Source organism: Pelodiscus sinensis, chromosome 2 (genome assembly GCF_052426305.1).
Source record: "Pelodiscus sinensis isolate ZL-2025 chromosome 2, ASM5242630v1, whole genome shotgun sequence".
In the NCBI taxonomy this organism is placed as follows: domain Eukaryota; kingdom Metazoa; phylum Chordata; order Testudines; family Trionychidae; genus Pelodiscus; species Pelodiscus sinensis.
In genome coordinates this window covers 85072193-85078192 of record NC_143053.1, presented here as the reverse complement: position 1 = coordinate 85078192, position 6000 = coordinate 85072193, and positions in this window count along the sequence as shown.

The following is a 6000-nucleotide window of genomic DNA, read 5'->3' as shown; positions in this document are numbered from 1 at the left end:
CCCTCTGAGTTTACCAAAATCCTCCTTCCTGAAATCCATTTTCTCTATTTTGCTGTTCTTCCTTCTATACTTCCTTAGAATTGTGAACTCTATGATTTCATGAACACTTTCACCCAAGCTGCCTTCCACTTTCAAATTCTCAAACAGTTCCTCCCTATTTGTTAGGATCAAATCTAGAACAGCTTCCTCCCTAGTAGCTTTTTCAACCTTCTGAAATAAAAAGTTGTCTCCAGTGCAGTCCAAGAACTTATTGGTTAGTCTGTGCCCTGCAGTGTTATTTTCCCAACATATATCTGGATAGTTGAAGTCCCCTATCACCACTAAATCTTGGGCTTTGGATGATTTTGTTAGGTGTTTGAAAAAAGCCTCATCCACTTCTTCTACCTGGGTAGGTGGCCTGTAGTAGACGCCTAGCATGACATCACCTTTGTTTTTAATCCCTTTTAGCCTATCCCAGAGACTCTCAACACTTCCGCCTCCTATGTCCATCTCCACCTCACTCCAAGTGTGTTCATTTTTAATGTATAAGGCAACACCTCCTCCCTTTTTTCCCTGTCTATCCTTCCTGAGCAAGCTGTACGCTTCCATACAAACTTTCCAATCATGTGTATTATCCCACAAAGTTTCTGTGATGCCAACAATGTCATAATTGTACTTATTTATTAGCACTTCTAGTTCGTTCTGCTTATTTCCCATACTTCTCGCATTTGTATATAGGCATCTAAGATCCTGATTTGACCTTGCCTCCCAGTTTTGCCCTGACCCTCCTTTCTCTCTGACGTTGTAGTGCATGCTCCCTCCCATTTCTGACCCATCTCCCAGGTCTCCATGTTCTCCACTTACCTGTGGGCTTTGCTCACCTGTCCCCATCGAACCTAGTTTAAAGCCCTCCTCACTAGGTTAGCCATTCTGTATCCAAATAGGGTCTTTCCCCTCCTCGTAAGGTGGACACCATCCCTGCTTAGCAGTCCTTTCTGGAATAGCATCCCATGGTTGAGGAAGCCAAAGCCCTCCTGGCGACACCATCTTCGCAGCCAGGCATTCACCTCCAGGATGCACCTGTCTGCCTGGGCCCCTACCTTCGACAGGAAGGATCAAAGAGAATACCACCTGCGCTCCAAACTCCTTTACCCGTACCGTACCCCCAGAGCCCTGTAGTCACTCTTGATCTGCTCAATGTCACACCTCACAGTATCATTAGTGTCCACATGGATGAGTAGCATGGGATAATAGTCAGAGGGCCGGATAATCCTCGACAATACCTCCGTAACATCTTGGATACAGGCCCCCGGCAGACAGCATACCTCCTGAGATGAAATGTCAGAGCGACAGATGGGTGCCTCCATCCCCCTCAGAAGAGAGTCTCCAACCACCACTACCCTACGTTTCCTATTCGCAGTGGTGGCAGCAGACCTCCCAGCCTTGGGGGTATGGGGCTTCTCCTCCTCCGGTGTAGGGGGTGATTGCTTATCTCCTGTATAAAGAAGAGCATAACGGTTTCCTAGTACCATGGCGGGAGGGGGTGAAGCAGTGCCTGCTGCCAGAAGTAACCAGCTGCCACTGTCCACCCTGAGCCCTCTCCTCCTCCACCAGTGGTGTGTCCTCCACCAGTGGTGTGTCCCCCAGCTACCTCAGCTGTTTCTTCATGAACATGGTCCAGGGATTTCTCATGGATGCGGGTGCTCTTCAACCTAGCCACCTCATCCTGTAGCTCTGCCACCTGCTGCCTGAGAGATTCCACCAGCAGACACCTTTTGCATTGGATGATCTCCCCAGCCTGGATATCAATAAGTGAGAATTGCAATCCACAGTCCCTGCAAAACCACACCAGGATCTGGGTAGAGGCATCCATGCTCAGGTGCTCTGTCTGGCTATAGGCGCCTGTAGAGGATACAGAAGCAGTGCTGGCACAGGTGTTGTGGGTCTTCCTGACCATTGTAGGCCTCCCTCTGTCAAACTCCCTCTCAAACTCCCCTGAAGCTCCTGTCTGCTTCTCTCCCTGGTCGCTCTTCCTCTGGCTTTTAAAGCCTACTTGCCTAGGCTAGGCCTTCCCCCTCATGAGTCACACAGGGGACGGCTGACCAGATTTTATAGACCTCTATCATATCCCCACTTAGTGTCCTCTTTTCTAAGGTGAAAAGTCCAAGTCATTTTAATCTCTCTTCATATGGGACCCTTTCCAAACACTTAATCATTTTTGTTACCCTTTTCTGAACCTTTTCCAATGCCAATATATCTTTTTTGAGATGAAGCAACCTCATCTGTACGCAGTATTCAAGATGTGGGTGTACCATGGTTTTATATGGAGGCAATAAGATATTTTCTGTCTTATTCTCTATCCCCTTTTAAATGATTCCTAACATTTTACTATTTAGACTTCTAGCATTTGTGTATATGCACTTTAATAATTTGTCTCTATTTGTCTATCTGCCATTTTCTGATGTGTTAGACTCTTTTTCATTTGATTGTATCTCATCTGATCAGACCCATACTTCCATCCTCTCTCCGGGTATGTCTACACTACCCCGCTAGTTCGAACTAGCGGGGTAATGTAGGCATACCGCACTTGCAAATGAAGCCCAGGATTTGAATTTGCATAAGCGGGGCTTCATTTGCATAAGCGGGGAGCCGCCATTTTTAAATCCCCGCTGGTTCGAACCCCGTGTAGCGCGGCTACACGGGGCTCGAACTAGGTAGTTCGGACTAGGTTCCTATTCCAAACTACCGGTACACCTCGCTACATGGGGTTCGAACCAGCGGGGATTTAAAAATGGCGGCTCCCCGCTTATGCAAATGAAGCCCGGGAAATTCAAATCCCGGGCTTCATTTGCAAGTGCGGTATGCCTACATTACCCTCCTAGTTCAAACTAGGAGGGTAGTGTAGACATACCCTCCCTGACTAAAATATAGAGCATCTCTATTATTAGACCCTCCCCGAAGAGATGTCTCCCTCCTATCCATGTGCTCCTCTGCACCCATCAGCTTTCCCCCAGACCTTAGTTTAAAAACTGCTCTACACCCCTTTTAATGTTAAATGCCATCAGCCTGGTTCCATTTTGGTTTAGGTGGAACCTATCCTTCCTGACTATAGACCTGATACTCTCCCTGAACCCATATGGGAGTTCAAGTTTCTATGCATATTGGATTTCGATAAACATATGGATCCAATAAAGTTCATTGGATTTTTTTATGTTCCCCATGGGTTACATTACTTTATAGGATATCAGTGATTTATATAATGTATCAAAGAAGCAATGAAGTGGTTTAAAAACAAGAAAACGGGTCTGAGTGTGGATTTAAAAGGACAACGCAAGGAGGACAAATATTTTAGAATCCTATCCTTTTGTGTGTATTGTTTAATTGCAGTGTATCTGAACTGTGCCATGCAACAGTCAGCATGGTGGCTCTCAGTTGCTCTATAAAATGCAGAAAATCTCAAGGAATTTGTATATAGCAAAGCAGAAATAGTAATCACTGTCTTTTGAAATCTTGAGTATACCAGCAAAACTGCATGTGGCCTCTTCTAAATGGAAAACACTGCACAAAGTACAAAATGCTACAAAGGTGAACTGAAAAGCTCTTGTAAAAACATAATTAAGATACCAGAGCCTTGAACCTTGGGCTTAATTCAGCTCTGGAAAATGCCAGCATAACCCAGGGTACAGGACTTCCTGCAACGGAGAGAGAGTTATGTGCCCTCAATCATTGCCTTGCCACTGGGTCTGCAGCTACTCAGCACAAAAGAAAGCAATGCTGGATGGGAAATTAACCAGCCAGTTCAGCAAGGAAATGCACTGATTAGGCATGTTCCTCCTGCAACCTCCACCTACAGAGTTTCTGGGGAGACCTAGTTGCAATTTAAAACTGCCCCCTCTATCAGAATGCCTAGAGGAAGAAGGCAATGCAAATACTCTCTAGCCTTGCTCTGGGGAAAATCTCCCTTGAGGCATAGGAGATCCCTGTGGTACACTGGGTGCAATTTATAGGGCCTTCAAGACAGCATAAGAGATTCAAATCCTATGGTTAACCTAATAAATTACAAGAACATTTACATTTTAAAAGTAGTTCTGTAAAGAAGTGCAAGGTAACCACAATCATTTAAACTACTTGTGCATATACTAAATTGACTATAATTACTTAGGAAAGATACCTGGGGACCCATAACGGGCAGCTAAATGAAAGGATGAAAAATTATACCAAAAATATGACAGTGCCATTATGTAACTAATATTCTCCCTCCCCTAGTATACCATGTTGAGATCTGGTCAGGAGAGATCAGAAATAAGGGGTGGTGGTTCAAAGATGGTTGATGAAAATGAAGTAGGGGCGTGGAAAGACTTCCTGAAAGAAGATATTGAAAAAATTGAATTATTTCATTCAGACTGGAGCTTAATACTGTTGGACATAATAGAGGTATACATGCACATCGTTGATTATGTGTACATAAAACAATTAAAGCTACGTCTTCAGTTTTTGTGTATATCATATCTGCTTTTAAAACAAGATAAGGTTAATTGATAGAGTTTCAGAATATATTATAAATGGAAAGAAGCTATATTTTACACAATGTAAATTAGTGAATTCCCCAAGAAGCTTGAGCTAAAATAATTTTTGGCATCCTTTGAAGTATATTATTTATAGCAACTACATTAACTGATGGCATGAAACAGAGCAATCTTTCAGAACACAGAATCTATAGATATTCTGTCTGTAAATGAATAATAATATTACAGCACACACCTTGGGATCTCAATGTAATTTAAAAAGGAGTCAGGGATTGGTATCATAAACTGCATTTTACAGACTGAGAAACAAAAATGCAGATGTTGAATAATTTGTTACACAAATGTGGGAAAGAGCCTGAACTGGAGCACCAGACAATTTGACTCTCATCCTATGTTGTTACCTGCACAAATTTCTCAATCCGATCCCTTCCACACTGTAGGGACACACACCTTTACCCAATTCCTAGGGCTCAAGGTGCAACCCTACGGGTTTTGCAGGATCTTTAGCCACTGAAAGAGCCTTAGACTCTATATATTGACAATTCCCAAACAAGCAGAATACACATGTTAAGTACACAGTTTTATGCTCACCAATCCTGATAAAGGCAGGCAGACTTCCCCTGTTGGCCAGGCAAGGTCAGTCTCTCTGGGTCTTAGCTGCTGCACATCATGGTTGTGCAGGAGAGTCCTGGCAGCTCTTATCTTAGGCTGGGTCTTGTATTCTTCTTGGGGTTCCTTGTCTCCCTTTGGTCTTCTTCCAGCCTTTTGCTTCCTTCTTTCTGCTTCTGTGAATTCTGATCTTCTTCCTCTCCTGGTCTTCTTGGATCCCAGTTTATATAACGAAACCTGAGTCTTGCTTAGCTATACATTAACCAATTATTTTAGTATAATTTTACTAACCAATCATAACAAAATTACCTAACCAATCATACCACACCACCTTAATTGATGTGCACCTAGCAAAATTAATTATACAGCAGACAGAAACAATTACAAACCAGACAGAGATCACACAGACAAACAATAGGAAATTGTAATGACAATGATCATAGAATGAGGATTCCACAACATTCTCTATTGATAAGCAATTTCTTGCCAGACAGAATGGTGTTACTTAAGTTTTCTTTACCCATCATGAGATCTGTTTCTTTATCTGATGACAGTGGGGGAGCTATCAGGGCAAAATCCCCTCCTCACAGCCTGGTGTGACACTTTTTAATACAAAATATGGAACTGTGAGTATGTGACTCCAGGCCTTACAGTAATGGCTGCTGCTCTTCAGTCTGGCTGCAGAAGGTGGCTTTGGTTCAGGCCTAGCACAGGCCTTCCAACATGGCTACAGAAAAGCCATATTGTTACAATGTCTAATCTACCATAGGTATCCCAGAAAAACTATAATGCATCTAGGGAACACGTCTGCTCTTCCGAATTTTTTTTCGGAAGAGTAGATGCATTTTTTCGTCATCCCTGTAAACCTCATTTTACTAGGAAAGGA